We start from the raw sequence: 22,160 nt of genomic DNA on the forward strand, positions 1-22,160 counted from the left end.
TGTGTTAAGAGCCCTTTCACACTGAGGCAGTTTTAGCGCTAGAAATAGCGCCTGTAAAGTGCCTGAAAACTGCTTTCACACGACATCTTCTTTGGAGTGCTCTTTGGGTAGGGGTACCAGCGAGGACATACGGAAAATGCCTCTCATGCAGCCGGCTCACTGCATTTGCATTGGAAAGTTGGACCACAGCACCGTCTGGAAACAGAAGGGCTATGATGATCTCTTCCTGGACACATGAATAGGGGGCGGTCATGGATAGATTTATGCTATGCATGAATCTATCCACTGCATAATGGGGGGAGGCTGGAGAGAGGGGGCGGCGCCTGGGCGCCCCTAATGGACAGGCCGCTGCTATTTTCGGGTTTAAGCGGACGAGGTGGCAACTAAGGATGAGCTCAGGCGTGTTCTCACAGCCCACATGCAGAGCCCGCCAGGAAGTCGGCACTGCGCTGCGCTAATCACAGGCAGGGAGACATTGTCCCGATGCGCGGCTGCAGAGATCGGGAAATGTCTCAGTGCCTGTGATTAGCGCAGCGCCAACTTCTTGGCGGGCTCTGCACGTGGGTTGTGCGAACACGCCTGAGCTCATCCTTAGTGGCAACCCTACTTCCAAGTCGGACCCGAAGTCGCACTGACATGCGGCTTTGAAATGTTAAAGCCAAAGTCAATGTGAACGAGGGCTAAGAAATAATGCCATTGAAAACGCATTCCGTGTTTTGCAGCGATTCCGGAATCGCAGACAGAATCGCGCAATTTCAGTGCGCTCAGGTGTGAGTGAAGCCTAAATGACTGGCTGCTGCAGCCTTCCCCTGTTGTTATTTTGTACGTTCCTAAATTATCAATTTCTTTGCAGTATTTTACCTCACATTCAATATTTTAATTTGACAGATTGACTCTTTTATTATCACATGCTATATTTCCAAATAAATAAACAAAAAACACAAATATGGCATGTAATATCTGTTAGTGAATGAAGCCCTGCCTTTTATTAAACACTTGTCACAGTCACACACACACTGTAGTCTCTTATGTCTGCCCCCACATCCCCCACATAATACATTCCAGCAATGTAAACAAGAGGGCCGTGTGAATTGTGAGGGAGGAGTTAGGACATGGGCGGGGCTGAGATGCCTTTAGTCTCTCTCTCTCTCACACACACACAGTATATTGTATGAGTAGCTCCAGGCATCCTGTAGAGTGCAGAGCTTGTCTCCTCTGAGCCCCGGACTCCACACCTGAGGAGAGCCGTGCAGGAAAGGTGAGAGAGAACTTTAATGTTGTGTTTATGAGTGCGGTCAGTATAATACAATGTGTGTGTTCACTTACTGTACCTGAAGTGCAGGGCAGGAATTAGGAGGAGAAACATGCAGGCTGGGCTCATCCCCTATTGCTATAAGCTGTGCATGGGGAGGGGGGCCTGTGTAAGTACATCCGGGTACAGAGCTACTGTACATGGAGTAATGTGACCCCCCTATAGATCACTACAGCATGGGGCAGGGGGGAATAGATCTTTTAGGAGTACATGGAGTATTGTGACCCCCAGAGATCATTACAGCATGGGGCAGGGGGGATAGATCGGAGTACATGGAGTAATGTGACCCCCTCCTCCCCATAGATCATTACAGCACGGGGCGGGGGATAGATGTACATGGAGTAATGTGACCCCCCCCCCATAGATCACTACAGCATGGGGCAGGGGGATAGATCTTCTAGGAGTACATGGAATAATGTGACCCCCATAGATCACTACAGCAGGGGGGGGGGTAGATCTTCTAGGAGTACATGGAGTAATGTGACCCCCAGAGATCATTACAGCATGGGGCAGGGGGGATAGATCTTCTAGGAGTAATGTGACCCCCAGAGATCATTACAGCATGGGGCAGGGGGGATAGATCGGAGTACATGGAGTAATGTGACCCCCAGAGATCATTATAGCATGGGGCAGGGGGGGATAGATCTTCTAGGAGTAATGTGACCCCCCCCCCCCCCATAGATCACTACTGCGTGGGGCAGGGGGGGATAGATCTTCTAGGAGTAATGTGACCCCCCCCCCCCATAGATCACTACTGCGTGGGGCAGGGGGGGATAGATCGGAGTACATGGAGTAATGTGACCCCCAGAGATCATTATAGCATGGGGCAGGGGGGGATAGATCTTCTAGGAGTAATGTGACCCCCCCCCCCCCATAGATCACTACTGCGTGGGGCAGGGGGGGATAGATCTTCTAGGAGTAATGTGACCCCCAGAGATCATTACAGCAGGGGGGATAGATCAGAGTACATGGAGTAATGTAACCCCCTCCTCCCCATAGATCATTACAGCACGGGGCGGGGGATAGATGTACATGGAGTAATGTGACCCCCCCCCCCCATAGATCATTACAGCATGGGGCAGGGGGATAGATCTTCTAGGAGTACATGGAATAATGTGACCCCCATAGATCACTACAGCGGGGGGGGGGGGTAGATCTTCTAGGAGTACATGGAGTAATGTGACCCCCAGAGATCATTACAGCATGGGGCAGGGGGGGATAGATCTTCTAGGAGTAATGTGACCCCCAGAGATCATTACAGCATGGGGCAGGGGGGATAGATCGGAGTACATGGAACCATGTGCATCTCATCCACTGCCTCAAGTCACTCTCACAACATCAGTTATTTGTTTCTCTCGCACTACCACTCTGTGTGTGTGTGGGGGGAATGTATAGCAAGCCTGCCGCCTTAAATCGCTTATCCTTGACTATTCATAAATAAATTGTTAGAGAGAAGTGCGGTGCTGACAGTTAACTCCGTCTAACCGATATGTGATGCGAACTCTTGTGGTGGGTAAACCTAGTTAATCACTCCTAATAGATAACCATCAAAATAAAGATAAAGTGACTTCAGTGCATAAACCAATTGAACGTTACTGGGTGTAACCTCAAGGCTAAAAGCAATCACTCTGTGATGCCCCTAGTCACCCAGCGATCGCCACACTCCTCACACTGTGTTAAATCAGCAGCAATAGAGCAATAGAAAATTGGTATATAAATAATGATCCAAAACATGTAATAAGAGTGTAGTGCTGGTAGATTTTCAATCTACCGCTGATAGGTAAATTTAGTGGGTTATCTGTTCATACATAGTCAGATTTGCCTCTGTTCCAGTTTGGCTGTGTTGCATGTAGTTTCACATTGTGCCTGTGGGTGTCGTTGTCACCATGGGCCGGTGTTGGAAGGCAAAACCGCTGAAGTGTATGAGTGCTCCTCTGTCCCGGAGATAACTCGGTGGAGGTGGTCCTCCGAGTTGCATTCTGGGAGAGGGTATTTATGGGACAGGCACCATGTTTTAGGGTTCATTTCGTTCCACCTGCTGGCCCTCCTGGCCGACAGGTATGTGCTAGGAGTACTACCTCGTGGTCCTCCGATCGGGAGGCCCACGTCGCTGCGGCGTGTGGGTGGGCCCAGAAGCCTGTCTGGGGCCTACCACGGTGGCAGAGGAATGGTCCTGGGCTGTCTATCCTAGAGGGAAGAAGCTGGACAACCGAGAAGATCCCAGGGGAGGACCCGTCATGGAAGGATCATGCAGAGTGCTGGTTTGGAGAGGGGTCTGGTGACTCAGTTGGAGGGCGCATCCTAAAGTAATCTTACCGCATAGTACTGCCAGGTCAGCTTAAAGGTTCTAGTGCTGTTTGCTGTTCATCTTATACCATTATCGTACAGGTATTGTTCCAATCAAGTATGTGGCAGAGACTTTTGTTCGTGCTGCGTACTGGCTGCTAGGTTAGTGAGAGAAACCTATCCAGGCGGGCAAAGATTCAACTCCAAAGAGATAGTACATTCATCTACAAGTTCTAAATTCCTAATGCTACACCAAGAAAAGTTATTTGAACTTCCCTGCAACTCTCCTTCTGCCTCTTTCCTGCTACTTCCTTCAACTTATGTTTATTAAAGCATTGGAAAAGATACCCAAGTGTCCGGTGCCTACATCGTATGGTGATAAACTCAACGGAACTCTAGACCCGGTTCTGGTGAAATAGAGGTAGCGAAGGTGACGATAACAGCCCGCAATAAACCAGCAGCTCCACCGAGAGTTAGTGTTACAAGAGTGATCCTAGTACCTAAATAATAACTTGTGTCTTAAGGGTGGACACCTTACACAGAAATCTAAAAAACAATATAATGGTGCATGCCCATCGATACAAGTCCCTATATAAAAAGTCCTTTTTCTGAGGTAGTGCACAATTTCCCTACACCCTTAGTGGTGATTATTCATAATATAGGTGACAATCGTGCTCTCTAGCCTCTCACCTCGGGTAAGTACTAAATCAGCATAGCCTATGGTTCCTTGGACGGTGTACTGGCGTGTAGTCAGCTCTTGGGGTCCCTTTATAGTTGTTTCCGATTATCTGTTCCCTGATGAAGTCATGTGACTATGATGTAACGCATAGGGCTTGAGTGGAGGCATACCGGAAGTGGCGCGATTGTGGAACGAGCTCATGGATATATGCAGTTACTCTGCTTTTTAACCCCCTTAAGATCCGCGCTATAGCCAAATGACGGCTACAGCACTAGTCCCGGTTGGACCCCCTGTTGCCTTCAGAACTGCCTTAATTCTTCGTGGCATTGATTCAACAAGGTGTTGGAAACATTCCTCAGATTTTGGTCCATATTGACATGATGGCATCACACAGTTGCTGCAGATTTGTCGGCTGCACACCCATGATGCCAATCTCCCGTCCCACCACATCCCAAGGTGATTTATTGGATTGAGATCTGGTGACTGTGGAGGCCATTGGAGTACAGTGACCTCATTGTCACGTTCAAGAAACCAGTTTGAGATTTGAGCTTTGTGACATGGTGCATTATCCTGCTGGAAGTAGTCATCAGAAGAGGTGTACACTGTACTCATAAGGGGATGGACATAAGGTTGCCACCTCATCCCTTTAAAACCAAACACATATTAATTACACAGGTTCTGTGGCTTATTAAGGTGGTGATTAAACCCACTTGGTGCCTTATCTGCATTTAAATTAGCCTCAGAACCTGTGTAATTCATATGTGTTTGGGTTTAAAGCAGGGCTCGACAAACCCCGGGCGCCAGGTCGCATTTGCGACTAGAATTAGCGACCTGGCGCCTGGGGCGGCACAGCTTTGGTATCCTGTGTCCGTTCGCCTCCCCCCCCCCCCCCCTCCCGCCGCGATCGCGCTGGGCCGCGCCGGTAATTGAGGCCCCGGCTTTGCGGCCTACTGCAGTCCTATGGTTCCTGGTTCCTTCTGCAATCGGGCGCCCTCTGGTGGTGGCCGTTGGTATGACAAGACATCCACCAATGCTAATGGAGCAGCTTTCCCTACCTGTTTTCACTGCCTGCTCATCTCCTTCCCTTTACTTAGAACCCCCAAACATTATATATATTTTTTATTCTAACACCCTAGAGAATAAAATGGCGGTCATTGCAATACTTTCTGTCACACCGTATTTGCGCAGCGGACTTACAAGCGCACTTTTTTGGGAAAAAATACTTTTTTTAATTAAAAAATAAGAAAACAGTAAAGTTAGCCCAATTTTTTTTATATTTTGAAAGATGATGTTACGCCGAGTAAATTGATTCCCAACATGTCACGCTTCAAAATTTCATCCGCTCGTGGAATGGCGACAAACTTTTACCCTTTAAAATCTCCATAGGTGTCGTTTAAAAAATTCTACAGGTTGCATGTTTTGAGTTACAGAGGAGGTCTAGGACTAGAATTATTGCTCTCACTCTAACGATCGTGGCGATACCTCACGTGTGGTTTGAACACCGCTTTCATATGCGGGTGCTACTCACATATGCGTTTGCTTCTGCAAGCGAGCTCGGCGGGACGGGGCGCATTTAAAAAAATTATTATTTTTTCTTATATATTTTATTTTTTATTTTTACACTGTTTTTAAAAAAAATAAAAATTGTGTCACTTTTATTTCTATTACAAGGGATGGGGCACATTTAAATTTTTTTTTTTCTTATTTATTTTAACTTTTATTTTTTTTAAAAAAAAAAAAAAAGTCACTTTTATTCCTATTAGAAGGAATGTAAAAATCCATTGTAATAGAAAAAAAGCATGACAGGTCCTCTTAAATATGACATCTGGGGTCAAAAAGACCTCAGATCTCATATTTACACTAAAATGCATTAAAAAAAAAATTGTCATTTGAAAAAAAAAAAAAAAATGTCCCTTTTAAGAGCTATGGGTGGAAGTGACGATTTGACGTCGCTTTCGCCCTGCAATGACTTGGAGATGGGCGGGGGGCCATCTTCCTCTCACTCGTCTCCATGTCAGGCCAGGGACAGATCCGGATCGCCTCCGCCGTTACCGACGGCCACGATAAGCGGTGAAGGGCACCGGAGAGCGGCGGTAGGGGGGCCCTCTCCTGCCGCCGATAAAAGTGATCTCGCTGCTAATCTGCTGCAGAGACCACTTTTATCTGAAAGAGAACCGCCGGCTCTTGAAGAAGATACCGGGGTTATGGTAGCTAGCTGCTACCATAACAACGGTATTTCTCTTCAAAGACAGGACGTATATAGTCGTCCTGCGGGAAGGAAGTGGTTAATTAAAATGAATTTATTATTTGTCATCTCCCTGCTTGGCCCCTTTCACAGGGGCTGTCTGATCAGGTTCGCATGTCAGTTTTTCAGGCGGACCTGATTGGATCCTTAGCGAGAATATGGTGGTCTTGTGTACCTGCATGGCAGGAAATAAAAGCAGTCACATTAGTTCTAGTCGTCTCTGTGTAAATTTAAGATTGGTTAATTTTTATATTGAAAATAAAGCTTTGTCGGTCGTTTAAAAAAAAAAAAAAAAAAAACCTGGCTCCTAACTTTTTTAGCTGGCTCCTAGATTCCAAGCAAATTTGTCAAGCCCTGGTTTAAAGGGATAAGGTGGCAACCCTAGGTGGACTTGGTCAGCAAAAATACGGTAAGTCAGTAAGTTCTGAACTTGCACATCATGTAATGTTTGTTTGAACTTTGGTTCAATAAAGAAATCTTAAGTGCAGTGGTCCTCTGGACTTATATTTTGGTCAGTGGGATAACCAGATCGCACTGCACTAATTGAAGACTGGGTGCGGCTTTCCTCTACTTGGATGTGTGTGTGTGAGATATATTATACACACCCCTCACATTCTCCAACACTGGAGAAATGACCCTTTGCTACAATGTAAAGTAGTGAGTGTACAGCTTGTGTAAATTTGCTGTCCCCCCAAAATAACTCAACACACAGCCAATAGTGTCTAAACCAGGCATATGCAATTAGCGGACCTCCCAGCTGTTGCAGAACTTCAAGTCCCATGAGGCATAGCAAGACTCTGACAGCCACAAGCATGACGCCCAGAGGCATGATGGGACTTGTAGTTTTGCAACAGCTGGAGGTCTACTAATTGCATATCCCTGGTCTAAACCAATGGCAACAAAAGTGAGTACACCCCTAAGTGAAAATGTCCAAATTGGGCCCAATTAGCCATTTTCCCTCCCAGTGTCATGCAACTCGTTAGTGTTACAAGGTCTCAGGTGTGAATGGGGAGCAGGTGTGTTTAAATTTTGTGTTATCGCTCATACTGGTCACTGGAGGTTAAACATAGCACCTAATCACAAAACTCTCTCTGAGGATCTGAAAAAAAGATCTATTGCTCTACATAAAGATGGCCTAGAAGAAGATTGCCAAGTTCCTGAAATTTAGCTGCAGCATGGTGGCCAAGACAATACAGCAGTTTAACAGGACAGGTTCCACTAAGAACAGGCCTCACAATGGTTGACCAAAGAAGTTGAGTGCACGTGCTCGGCGTCATATCCAGAGGTTGTTTGTGGGAAATAGACGTAGAAGGGGTGGGGGTCAGCCTGTCAGCGCTCAGACCATATGCCGCACACACCGCATCAAATTTGTCTTCTTGTGCTTCTAAAGATGATGCACAAAAAAGCCCGCAAACAGTTTGCTGAAGACAAGCAGACTAAGGACATGGATTACTGGAACCATGTCCTGTGGTCTGATGAGACCAAGATAAACGTATTTGGTTCAGATGGTAGGGAGCTACAGTTTATCGGGGGAACCATGAATGCCAGCATATACTGTGACATACTGAAACGGAGCATAATCCCCCTCCCTTCTGAGACTGGGCCGCATTGAAAGTATTCAAACCTAACGACCCCAAACACCCCCCCAAGATGACCACTGCCTTGCTAAAGTAGCTGAGGGTAAGGGTGATGGACTGATCAAGCATGTCTCCAGACCTAAACCCTATTGAGCATCTGTGGGGCATCCTCAAATGAAAGGTGGAGGAGGGCAAGGTCTCTTAACATCCACCAGCTCCATGATGTCGTCATGGAGGAGTGGAAGAGGACTCCAGTGGCAACCTGTGAAGGTCTGCTGAACTCCATGCCCAAGAGGGTTAAGGCAGTGCTGAAAAATAATGGTGGCCACACAAAATATTGACACTTTGGACCCAATTTGGACATTTTCACTTATGGGTGTACTCACTTTTGTTGCCAGCGATTTTAGACATTAATGGCTGTGTGAGTTATTTTGAGGGGACAGCAAATTTACAATTATACAAGCTGTACACTCACTACTCTACATTGTAGCAAAGTGTCACTACTTCAAATATGAAAAGATATAATAAAATATTTATAAAAATGTGAGGGGTGTACTAACTTTTGTGAGATACTGTATATAATTTTGTGACCTAGTCCTAACCAAAGTGTTTGTTCTCTTAATAGTTGGTGGTTTTAATTCAGTTCTTTAGGGTAGGCTTAGTAAGGGAAAAAATGTATATCTTTTTGTGTGCAGAAAAGCAAATATAAAATGAAAGTTGAACTTTTTAAAATGATCCTATGTCCTGAGGTTTATGTGTCTGTCATTTGTGGTATAGTAATTAGGAGTATTTTGTAGGTACAATGACTGTTAATATTACATATTGTTTGTATTTTTTTTTTTAAATGCCATTTCTCTTAGGTTATAGTAAAAGTTTTTGTCATTTTTCAGGATGTCCGTAAAAAAAAAATGCACTCTATCAGTACGTTTTCATGTTTTGTCCGCCCAAAAAAAAAAATACTTGGGGGTTGGCGACTGACTGGAAGGGGCCAAATGGGTGCACAATACAAGTAAGACCACAACCGCCAGGTATTTTTACATTACTGTGTAACCAGCAGAGGCTAGCTAAAGCCACTGATAACCACACCCACTTTTTGCCACAGTTTGCTATGCATGCCTCACTTTCTTTTATTCTGGCAGTAGGGCCAAGTTATGATGGATGTGGAATCTGATATGAAAGGGGAAATCCCCAAAGTGGCACCAAGGAGTGAATGAAAACCTCTGGTGCAGATGTCAGTGTCCTTCAGAACTAGGGTGGCTCGTGATTTTGCATACTTTCAAAGGGTGCCATGAATAACAAAAAATACAGGTTGAGAAACACTGGCCTAATTTTTTAACCAAGGTTATATACTGCTGCCTTCAAGTCATTGGACACTGGCAATAAAAAAAGGAAAGATGCAGGGACATTCCCCCTTTTTATAACCTCCCACTCCCAGCTGGTCTCCAGCTTTTTGCTACTGTCTTTAGGTTATCGTTGTTGTCTGTCTATTTAACAACGCTTACCTTCTTCCTATGTCAAGATTCTGGTTGCACAATACCTGCTGTGACTGCTTCTGCAGCTTCTGGATTGATTGACCACCTCAGCTGAGCCTTGGGGGACCATAGGACCATACACAGACCCTGCTTGGATGAAGATGCAAAGCTGGGCTGTAATGTTGCTTCTAGCCCTGGATTCTGTGTGGGGGCTCACCTTGAAATATGGTGCAATGTGTTGAGCTAGCCTTAACACAAGGGTGCTTTACGGCTTCAGGGCCATGGCCTGCTGGCACCAAAGACCTGTCCCCTGAAGACCCAATCAGTTTTATGCCCACTGTGGTGTGTAAAACCAGGATGGGATCTAATCTTCGAATCCATCCCAGCGTGCAAAGACATCTGCTGTGTAAGTGCAGGGCTTTTACCCTTTGAGGCTCGGTTCACACCTAAACCGGATGCGGATCGCCCAGCAATGTCCCTGTTCTCCGTTTCAGGGACGACTCAGGGCAGAAACTTTGCCTGAATTCAGCCCTGAAACGGAGGCAAAGACGCACAGCGTTTCTGTGCAGTGCGCTCCGCAGCCACCACGGAGACATGTGAACCGGCTCCACAGAGAGCCAGTCATATTCTCCTGCTATACGAATTGGATGCTGGGATATATTCGTATAGGTGTGAACCCAGCTTAAATCTGCTCCAGAAGTAGTTGTCTCAATTTTACTGCCCCCCTTAAGCTGCAAGGCACTTAGGGGGGTGTACACATACCATGGCAAAAATGAACCCCTGGACACATCCTACAGCCAGTCCTGACCATTACACTGAATGGGGCTGCGCCACAACCAACCACGGTTGCAGTGGTGCCACATTTACAGGGTTCAGTGCCTGTCAAACGCCTCTAAAAAGCGATCAGATCAATTTTCATAGGTGCGGCAAGGACAGCTGCAATTGTGTGAACATAGCCTTAAGTTTTAAAAAAAAAAAAATATATATATATATATATATATATATATATATATATATATATATATATATATATATATATATATATATATATATATATATATATATATATATATAATTTTTTTTTTTTAATAAATATATATATATATATATATATATATTTTCATCTGTCATTCTCCAAATTGCATAACTTTAGTCTCCTTTACAACTTTGTACCATAGGAAATCTTGCCTTCTGTACCTTTCTATTTTTATGCACATTTCTCATTCATTCAAGTATATAGAGCATGTGCAGCTGTCTTAGCATAGCAGAGATGCCAAAATGTGATGACCTCTGCTGTCTCCCCCCCCCCCCCCCCAGCTCTCCCAATGCCTTTTCTCTGCCTCCAAACTGACCATCTACTGCATATTCTTACAGGTTATGGTGAGACAGGATAAAGTGCTGCTTGAATGCAGCTGCTGGTGTGCAGGATGAGGCAGTGGGTTGCACTGCCGGGGGTGGTATGAACTGGTCTGATCTGAGCCGTCATTTTACTGTGGCAGGTCGGCACGATTCCGCGAACAGTCGTAGCTATACGCCGGCTCGTGAGATCGGGATAGCAGGCGCGGCGGCACATGCCCGTTGCACTGCAGGGGTGCCAATGCTCATGGCTGACGATCGCGAGCACCAGGGAGACAACATGTAAGTGTGTGTGTGTGTGTGTGTGTACACACAAATCCCTGTTCTGAGAGGAGTGACAGATTGTGTGTTCCTATTAGCTAGGAACCACGATTTGTCACTTCCGCTAGTCAGTCCCCTCTTCTTTCAGTTAGAATCACCTCCCAGGGAACACGGTTAACCCCTTGATTGCCCCTAGTGTTAACCCCTTCACTGCCAGTGACATTTTTACAGTAATCAATGCATTTTTATAGCACTGATCGCTGTATAAATGCCAATGGTCCCAAGTGTGTCAAATGTGGCCACCATAATGTCGCAGTCACAATAAAAATCGCAGATCGCCACCATTGCTAGTAAAAAGAAACAATAAAAATACTATAAATCTATCCCCTATTTTGTAGACGCTATAACTTTTTTGCTCAAACCAATTTAATATATAATATATTTATTGCTATTTATTTATTTTTGCGCAAAAAATAAAAACGTCAGAGGGCGATCAAATCGAACCAAAAGAAAGCTCTGTTTGTGGTGGTGGTGGTGGGGGGGGGGGCGTCAATTTTGTTTGGGTGCAGCGTCCCACGACCGCGCAATTGTCAGTTAAAGCGACGCAGTGCCGAATCGCAAAAAATGGCCCGGTCATTCAGCAGCCATATCTTCCGGGGCTGAAGTGGTTAAAGTGGTTCTAAAGCCTTAAGGCGTTTCAACCTAATGCACTCTATGCATTAAGGTGAAAAGCCTTCTGTGCTGCAAAATGTCCTTCACACTTGTACTGATGTATGTTTTGGCATTCGGAAGGACAGGCTGAACCTCTGCCCACTCCAATAGTCAGCGTACCCCTGTTGCCTCACTCCCAGTAACAGAATGGGGTCCCGCTCAGCACAAGGCGCAGACCTTGAGGCTGCTTTCACACTGGGGCGGTAGGGGGCGTCGGCGGTAAAACAGCGCTATTTTTAGCGCTGTTTTACCGTGGTGTTCGGCCGCTAGCGGTGCGGTTTTAACCCCCCGATGGCGGCCGAAAAAGGGTTAAGACCACTCGTATAGCGCTGCTATAGCTGTGCTGTCCCATTGATTTCAATGGGCAGGAGCGGTGAATACACCGCTCCAAAGATGTGGCTTGCAGGAGATTTTTCTTCTCCTGCCAGCGCACCGCTTCAGTGTGAAAGCCCGAGGGCTTTCACACTAAACAAACAGCGGAGGCTGTTTTGGAGCGGTTTGCAGGCAGTATTTTTAGTGCAATAACGCCTGCAAACCGCCCCAGTGTGAAAGGGGTCTAAAGGGGTTGTAAACTTGGTTGTGTGGTGGGTGTGTTGTGTGTTTTTTTTTTTTTTTTTTTCTTTTTTTCTTTTCTTGGAACTTGAAGGTCCTTGTTATCTTCCAGCTGAAGGCCACATATGACAACTGGTCTGTTTGCCTGCTACATATAAACTAACATATGACCAGATAATGACATTACAAACCGGAAAGTGAAAGGTATCTGAACTGTTATCTCAACTGTACAGTGCGTGCACAATTATTAGGCAAGTTGTATTTTTGAGGATGCTTTTCATTATGGAACAACAGTGCTTTCGGTCAATCCAAAATGTTAACAAGCCTCAAACCTGAATATTTAAGAAAGTAAAGGTGAGGTTTTGTCTTTCTTAGGAGAATATCTGTGTGCACAATTATTGGGCAAGTTTTAGTGTGCAGAATTATGGAAGTAAATGAAAAACAAAATGTTTCCATCTTGCTTGTTTTCATCTGTTAAAATGAGAATAATAAAAAAACAACTCCTGTCATTTAAAAAAAAAAAAAAATTAATGACCAATCTAGCCATCAATAAGTCATAAGCCTTCCATTCATGGAGTCTGTCAGTTTCTTGATCTGTTGACGATCTACTTTTTGTGCAGCAGCAACCACAGCCTCCCAGACACTGTTCAGAGCGTTGTACTGTTTTTCCTTCACCGTAAATCTCCTGTTTAAGAAGGGCCCACAAGTTCTCAATGGGGTTCAAGTCAGGTGAGGAAGGGGACCATGTCATTATTCTTTCATCTTTAAGGCCATTACTGGCTAGCCATGCAGTGGAGTACTTCGATGCATGCAATGGAGCATTGTCCTGCATAAATATCATAGTCTTGAGAGATGCAGACTTTTTTTTTTTTTTTTTTTTTTTTTTTTTTTCTATACCACTGCTTGAAGAAAGCGTCTTCTAAGCAGAGTCCATCTTCAACCCCAAAAAGGTCCAACTAGCTCATCTTTAATAATACCAGTACCCCACCTCCACCTTGCTGGCTTCTGAGTTGAAGTGGAGCTTTGTGCCTGTTACTGATCGAGCCACAGGCCCATCCATCTGGTCCGTCAAGAGTCGCTCTCATCAGTCCATAAAACCGTTGAAAAATGTGGTTGCAGATATTTCTTGGCCAAGTCTTGACGTTTTCTATAACTTCCTATCTGCTAAAGCAATTGTAAGTGGTACAGAAACCAAGAGTATCTCTCCTATAGCGGTACAAACCTAATGGGTTATACCAGGCATTCCTAAATGGCGGGCTGAATCCGGACCCAGTAGCAGCCCTATGCGTCCCGATAGTTGCCTGAGTGTTCTCTCCCCTCTGCCGGCTCGCCTGCCCACTGCTGCCGCTAACATCCTGGATTTACATGGGAGGCGCGGCAGGTCTCTCCTTTACATCATCGCATTCCTCCCCCTCCACACACTGCCCTACCTTATTCGCAGAAGCCTGGAAGCGCTGCAGGTCCGGACAAAGGACAGGACTGGGGGGAGAGGAGATCTGTGATAGTGGGGTCTCTAAATGGGGGGGGGGGGGTGTCTGTGATGAAGGGGGGGTCTGTGCTGGAGAGGGGGTCGAGGGGTCTGTAATTGGGGTGGGAGAGATCTGTGATGGAGGGCGTCTTTAAAGGGACACGCTGTGATGGGATGGTTTGTAATGGGTTGGCAGGTCTCTGATGGGGGACTGTGATGTAAAAGGGAGAGATGTGCGGTGAAGGGGGGACTGAGGGCACTGATGTAAGAGCTTGTTCGCACTTGTGCAGAGATCTATAATAGAAAACAATCATGACGCGACGAGTCATCACCAATATGACATTCGGACCTCCGCTGGAAGAAAACTTTACTGACCCAACCCCCGTGAATTTTAATTCAGTACCCCCTGGGTTATACTTTAACCCTTTCGCTGCTGGGGATTTCACAAGTAGGCAGAATACATACATACATACAGCGCTCGCCCCGCACACCTGTGGGCCCAGGATCAACATGGTAGGTGGAAGAGCAGACACATATGTGCTCTTCTCCCTTTCTTGCTGAGACACGGAAAGCGACGTATATGACGTCACTTCCAGGTCAGCTTCTCTGTGTCCCCGGCTAGTGATTTAAAGAGAATCTGTGTCTCTCTTATACAAACGTAAAAGCAGGGTTGGGGGTGCCTACATGTGAGAACATTGCTTGCGATGCACATGTCGGAGTGAGAGAGCAAAAAATTCTAGCACATGACCCCCCCCCCCCGTGACACTAAACTGATGACCTATATGAGGTTTTTGAAGTGTCGCCTATAGAAAATAAAAGGCACTAAAGTTTGTGGCCTCTTCACGGGCAAACACAAATTTAAGGTTTGGTATTTATTTACTCAGTGCAACCTTATTTATGTAAACCTTGTAGTTTATTGTGGTGTTTGCCCTAAAATTCACTTAACCATATGCCGACTGAGCCATAGCCGAAAGACGTTCCCGCCACCCTCCGGTGCTTCTACCGACTCACTGCTACAATCGAAGCCAGGATTTTTTATTTATTATTTTATTTATTTTTTTTATTTCAGGCTTCCCAGCCTAGAGGTGAGATATGGGGTCTTAATGACCCCATTTCTCACTGTAAAGAGGACCTGTTATGCCATATTCCTATTACAAGGGATGTTTACATTCCTTGTAATAGGAATAATAGCGATCAATTTTTTTTTTTTTGAAAAAAGTGTCCAAACTAAAGTAAAATGAACAATAAAAAATTTTTTTAAAGCTCCCCTGTCCGTGTGCTCGCATGCAGAAGCGAACGCATACGTAAGTCCCGCCCACATATGAAAACGGTGTTCAAACCACATGTGAGGTATCGCTGCGAACGTTGGAGCGAGAGCAATAATTTTGGCCCTAGACCTCCTCTGTAACTCAAACATGTAACCAGTAAAAAATGTTAAAGCGTCGCCTATGGGTATTTTTAAGTAGCGAAGTTTGGCGCCATTCCACGAGCGTGTGCAATTTTGAAGGGTGATATGGTAGGTATCTATTTACTCGGCGTAACTTCATTTTTCATATTGGGCTAACTTTACTGTGGGTTTTTTTTTTTTTTTTTTTTTTTTTTTTCCAGCAAATACCGTGCAAGATAAAAAGTTGCAACAACCGACATTGTATTTTCTAGGGTCTTTGCTAAATGTAGTATAGAAATGTCAGAATTGACCTGGGTACTCCAGAACACCTGAAGGTGCTCCCTGCATGTTGGGCCTCTGGATGTGGCCACGCTGTGTAAGTCTCACACATGTGGTATCGCCATACTCGGGAGTAATAGCAGAATGTGCTTTGGCTTGTAATTTGTGGTATGCATATGCTGTGTGTGAGAAATAACCTTCTAATATGACAATTTTGTGTGGGGGGGGGGGGGGGGAATCTTGCTTTAGCAAAGAATTGTGGGAAATAATGACCACTTAAAAAAAACAAAAAGAAACTCACCATGCATCTTTCTAAATACCTTGGAATGTCTTCTTTCCATTTGGGGGGAATTTGTACTTTTCTGGCATGTTAGGGTCTCAAGAAATTAGGCTGTCAGTAATTCAGGTGTTCAATTTTCAGATATTGGCACCATAGCTTTTGGACTCTAAAGCCCCGTACACACGATCAGAAAATCGTACGGAAAATACCGCTTTCGAATCGATTTGTAAGGTAATCGGATCGTTAGTACAGAGCTTTCGATAGCCGATCATGACAGAATAATATCGGATGAACTATCGGACATGCAGGAAAAATTTTTTTCGTACGCTTTTCGTTTAATCAGGACAGCTATCGTTTCGAAAATGCATTACAACACATGACATCACTTCCGAATTTTATTTCTGTCATGCGGGAATTTCCATGACCTTAGTAACTCATCAGATTTGATCTGATATCAGCATGCAATAAAAAACGGACGATCATTCGTCCGATAATCTCATCGTGTGTATGGGGCATAACTTTCGCAAAGACCAAATATACACCAATTTGTACTTATTTTTACCAAAGATATGTAGCAGTATAAATTGTGGCCAAAATTTACAAAGAAAAATAACAAATTTGCTAAATTTTATAACAGAAACAGAAAAATTCTTTTTTTTTTTTTTTTTACAAGGTTGGTTTTTATTGAAAAAAGAAATTGTGTACAATGTAGAGTGGTCACAGAATGATACATACATGACTTACAGAAGGAACAAGTGCATATCATAAGTAGATTAACCGGTTCGTGTCCTCAATAATGAGGAAGAGAAGGGGGGAGGGGATAGAGAAGAGGCATAAGGATCAATTGGGAAGAGAGGGGGAAGGAGCCAGCGAGAACACCATACAGTGCATATCAAGAGGAAGGTGTTCACTCATGTATAATGGAGACCTCCAGGGTCTGTCCAAGGCTGCCATACTCGTGAACTTCAGAGGGCACCCTCTATTTTATATAGGTCAGTTTGTACATAGGTAAAACAGCGTTAACTGAGTTTTCCCATGCCCCTACCATGGGAGATCTATGAGAATTCCATTTTAATAAAATCTCCTCCTTAGCATAGAAGATCAGCAGTGAAACTCACAGCTTGGTAACTCTAGGTCTCTGGTCGTCGTCATGTATGCCTAACGGAGCTAATTCTGGGGTCAAAGGTATCTCCAGTTGTAGACGAGCGTTAATGCCTTCCGTTATGGCAGACCAGTAGAAGGATAGTCTGGGGCAAGACCAGAACAAATGGATGTATGAGCTATCCGGAGACTTACATCGGGGGCAATCCGGGGACCTCTCTGGGTATATTCTGTGCAGTCTCTGAGGCGTAGGATATGTCCTATGGAAGAACTTGGCTTGTATTAATTTATCCCTAGAGGATATCACCAGTTTAAAACTTTCTTCAAAACTTTCCTCACAAGACTCCCTATCCAGTGTAGGGATATCCGCCCCCCCACCTAGACCAGAGTACATCCATCTTTGGAGAATCTTTCCGAATGACAGTTAGGTATAACGCAGACAAAGGCTTGGGTAGGGACTCCTGGGCCAACAATTCCTCAACCGCATCAGATGTGAGATCGGGTGGAGTTGGGAACTGTGCACAGAACCCATGTCTCAATTGATGGTACCGGAACAGCATCCACCGAGGAAGACCATTTACCCTAACCAAATCTTGGAAGGATCGGAGAGATCCCGCATCTACAACATCTTTTAGTAATTTAATATTATACCTGGCCCAGAGCTGCGGGTCAGGGATTGTTCGGAAGTGTGGGAGGGACGGGTTTCCCCACATAGGGCAGAAGGGCGACCACCTACCTGGAGAAAGAAACCTCTTCCTGGCCAGGCCCCACACCTCAAGAGTAGTTTTGGTAGGGAGCGGTAAAGAAGGGTATGCTGAGGCTCCACGATATATCAGGTTACCCAACTCCCTGAGAGAACCCACAACAGTCGTTTCAAGGCAGACCGCAGCGTTGGCTTTAGACTGTTCCAACCACCATCTGACCGTAACCAATATGGACGCCCAATAGTAAATCAGCAGGTTGGGCAGCACCAACCCACCACAGTCCACCGGGAGCTGTAGAGTTGATCTAGCTAATCGAGGGGAAGAGCCCTGCCATAAAAAGGAACCAGTGCAGGTATCCAGCTCCTTAAAGGATCGGGGTATCAGCACCAGGCAGTTCCTGAACAGGTAAATGAATTTAGGAAGGTAAATCCTCTTTAGGACATTAATACGTCCTAGCAAGTTAAGGGGTAGATTAGCCCATCGAGAGCAGTGCTCCTTAAGGCGTGATACTACAGGTTGAATATTGAGGCGTTGGAAGGACTGTGGATCTCGTGTGACCGTAATTCCCAGATAAACAAATTCTTCTACCCATCTCAATGCTGACTGAGCCGCGGATTGTCTGGCCTGCGCATCAGGGAACAAAATAGACTTTCCCCAGTTGATCCAGATTCCAGAAAACCTACCAAATTCGTCAAAGGCCACTAGCATCCTGCAGATACAACAAGGTGTCGTCTGCGTATGGCGCTATTTTCTCCTCCAGAGGGCCAACCCTGAGCCCTCTAATATTAACAGATTCCCTGACTAGAACTGCCAGGGGTTCTAAGGCCAGCGCGAAGAGGCTTGGGGATAGAGGGCAGCCCTGGCAGGTCCCCCTCTGGAGGAGAAAGAAATCTGAGAGGGTATTATTAACCCTAATCCTTGCCCTAGGGGCTCTATATAGCAACTCTAGCCAGTGTAGAAACTTAGGACCCACTCCAAATCTCCTCAACACCGCCCATAAGTACTCCCATTCAACTGAGTCAAAAGCCTTCTCCGCGTCCAGAGAGGCTATGACTCTTGTACCTTCATTATGATGGGGTTTGGTAAATTTAGAAACAGACGGCGGATATTGATATCCGTGCCCTTACCCGGCATGAACCCGGTTTGATCTACATGAACAAGGTCCTCTATCGCCCTACTGAGCCTACGCGCTAGAATCTTTGCTAACAGCTTGGCATCAGCGTTAATCAGGGAAATAGGTCGGTAGGAGGCACATTCTTCCGGGTCCTTACCAGGTTTGGGCACCAACACCACTATTGCCTCGGACCATGACTCCGGAAGGGAGTCCAGGTTGAGAGACTGCCGTAGTAATAAAGTGAACTTGGGGGCCAAAAATTCTTGATATGTTGAATAGAATTCAATGGGAATACCATCGGGCCCTGGTGATTTGCCTGACTGCATACATCCTAATGCCTCCTGCACTTCCTCAAGTGAGATATCCTTATCCTTATCCTTATCTAAGTCTTCTCTTTTCACTGCTTCCAGGGAAGGGAGCTGGATCAGGTTAAGATATTCCATAAGTTCAGAGGTGTGGAAGGTTAAAATATAGTGTCTGGTAGAAATTCAGGAACCTAGCATTAATATCCGCTGAATCTGTCAAGGTGCAAAAAATCTTTTTAAGACTCATATCTGTTACAGCAGAGGATGTCATTTTGTCTTGCCACGAAGAGTTAATCCGGCTCTGAGCAATCATCTTATCTTTCTTCAGTAAGATAAAACAGACACATGGAGAAATAGGTGTCCATTTCTTCCCCCTTTCCTGTTAGTGATAATGGGGCATAATCCACGAGACCAGCAGAAGTTAAGAATAATCGATGCTTGACCAAGGGAAGTGTAGAGGTGGGCGAGGAGTCTACTGACATCACGACTCCACCCACCAAGCCCTGGACAACAGACCTGCCCACAGAATCCCAAGTATTGCAGGGATCCAATCAGCTAAAAGATATTTGACAGGTGAGGATACATGCAGGTGGCATGTATATCCTTTATAGATCAGCACTATGAAGGTAATTTTAGAAATGATGAGAGTGGGTTTACATCAACTTTAAGTGTGTGGTGTGTTTTTCAGAAAAAAAAAATGTTTGCGTTTCCTAGACCTTTGTGGTAATAAAAAGTGACAGAAAATTGGTATTACCACAATTTTTTATTCTCTAGGGTGTCTGCTTTGAGAAAATATATAATGATTGGGGGTTTTATGTAATCTTCATGTCTAAAATTTATTTTTCTCAAGTCGTCTTCCAGGACGGCACCCTGAGATGACTGGTCCTCCTGACAGGAAACACAATCAAGAAAGAGATTAAAAACCCCGCCCCTCCCTGCACTCCTCAGTTTTTGATTGTGTTTCCCCACAGCGAAACAGTGTGTGGGGGTGTTTTTTTTTTTTTTTTTTTTTTTTTGCTATAGACCTAAGACCGTGGTCTGGAAGTCTCCCCCTGGGCACCAGACTGCAGGTTTTTGGAAAGCCTCTGGGTCTGGTAGGGCTTGCCCTTCCCAGGGGGTTCGTTTTCCCTATTTCTCAGGGGGGCATTGAAGAGCTCCCCATGAGAACTGGAGGACCCTGGGCACTTTGAGTCTCCAGAACTCCAGGGACCATGTTCCTGCTCCCCCTTCTCCTTACCTCACGGTCTCAGGAGATATTTGTGCCGCAGATCTGCCTTTCTCCTGCACTGATGCAGGGGTGTGCTGTGTCTCCTGGCAGCCTCAGCACCGGCGGCGGTGTGTGTTTCGGCGCCATTTTGAGGTGGATCCTTCTTGAAGTGACGTCACGGCGGCCCTGACGCTAGAGCGCGCGGGCTCCGGAGACCTCGGCAAGATGGCGGCGGCGTTCGGAACGCCATGAGGAGACAGCAGCGGCCACGGACTACAGGTACCAGCTTTAAAAGGGGGGTAGTTCCAGACAGCAGAGGCAGCATCGCTGGGCAGGGAGCAGGCGTCCACTACTCGCTATTGCAATGCAGCAAGAGGAGTCTACAGCCGCTTTGGAGGCCACTGGGGGTGAGTCTACCAGGCTGGAGGAGATAAGGAAGGGGGTGGCCCCCTATTCTTACCCTCATATGGGATCTCTGTTAAATGTTATTACTAGCTAAACGGGCTTCTTGTTTTTGCAGACACAGAAACCCAGAGTGTTGCCAGTAGACCGAGACCTGGGTACTGCAATGACAAACTAGCAGCAGAGCACACCAAGCCGTTTTGTTATAAGTGCATTCATAAGTTATCAGGGAAGGAAACTTCAGAGGTTATGAGAGATTTCCTCTCAGTACAATCTGAAATGCTGTCCACACTTAAAGCCTTTCAGGCTAGCATCAATACTAGACAGGATAGCAGAGAAGGCTCATCCTCCCAGGAAAGTGCCTTTTCTGTTGTTAAACAGGGGTGCACTACTCCTCAGAAACCCCTATCCTCTCAGGATTTGGAAGATGAGGCAGAGGAAGTGGAAGACCCCTGCCGTAGTCTCCTTGAAAGAGAAAACGCAGAGGATAGCCAGGAGGAAGAGGGACACTCCAGACCTGGCTGACATATTTTCTCTGCTGATGATATGGAGGGTCTCCTAGGGGCCATTTATGCTTCGGAGGAGATCCAAGAACCAGAGGCACAGACTTCTGTACAGGATGGGTTGTCTAAAGCTCAGTCCAGGGTATTACCTATACACCAGTCTCTGAAAGACATTGTCTTAAGAGAATGGAAGGAGCCAGAAAATAAACTTCAGAAGTTAAAACCTGGAAACGCAGGAGAAGTTTTTTAAACTTCCCAAACTGGATGCATCTCTGGCCCAGGTATCTAAACAGTCTGACCTGTCTTTTGAAGACGCAGGTAATATTCGGGACCAGATGGACGTAGGTCGGAAACCCTTTTACGCAGGGCCTGGGAGGCCAATGCAGCTACATTAAGTCCGGCTTTAGCTTCAGCTTGTATAGCTAGAAATACTAACATGTGGCTTAACAAGCTGACAGAACATGTGACAAGTACTTCCAAATGCAAGGATCTTTTGGATTCTCTGGAGGTAATTGGTAAAGCGGTAGGTTTTCTTGCGGATGCTGCGGTAGAGTCCGTGCGGACTTCGGCTAAGACAGCAGCGCTTGTTAATTCAGCCAGAAGAGCCATATGGGTTAAGACCTGGGATGGGGACCATACCTCTAAAACTAGGTTGTGCGGCCTTCCTTTTGAGGGGTCTCTCCTGTTTGGTACAGGGTTGGACCAGATCTACGGAGAAGGGAAAGAAATTTCTGGTAAAACCTAAAAAGGCCAATAGATTTTTTTCGAGGCCCCCAGGACAACAACCGGTTTAAGGACCGTAAGGAAGGAAAGAAGTGGGGTGTTGGAAAAGCCAAACAGAAAGGAGCTCTCCTTTTCTCCAGCCCTAAGGTCGCAGACAAGGATCCTAAGTGACGCCAGCACCAAGGTGGGAGGGAGGCTGGCACACTTTATCCCACAGTGGGAGCGGGTAGCACAGA

General features: G+C 45.7%; 1 long non-coding RNA gene across 1 annotated transcript in view; it reads left to right on the top strand.

The window, feature by feature from the left end:
* Window positions 1-1,101: 1,101 nt before the first annotated feature.
* The window catches only part of LOC141146852 (uncharacterized), a 34,417-nt gene continuing 13,358 nt past the window's right edge, over window positions 1,102-22,160 (top strand). Inside the window, exon 1 of the long non-coding RNA XR_012244988.1 lies at window positions 1,102-1,258. This is a non-coding gene — a long non-coding RNA (uncharacterized lncRNA). The remainder of the gene's footprint in view (window positions 1,259-22,160) is intronic.

This window comes from Aquarana catesbeiana, linkage group LG06 (genome assembly GCF_042186555.1).
Source record: "Aquarana catesbeiana isolate 2022-GZ linkage group LG06, ASM4218655v1, whole genome shotgun sequence".
Taxonomy (NCBI): Eukaryota; Metazoa; Chordata; class Amphibia; order Anura; family Ranidae; genus Aquarana; species Aquarana catesbeiana.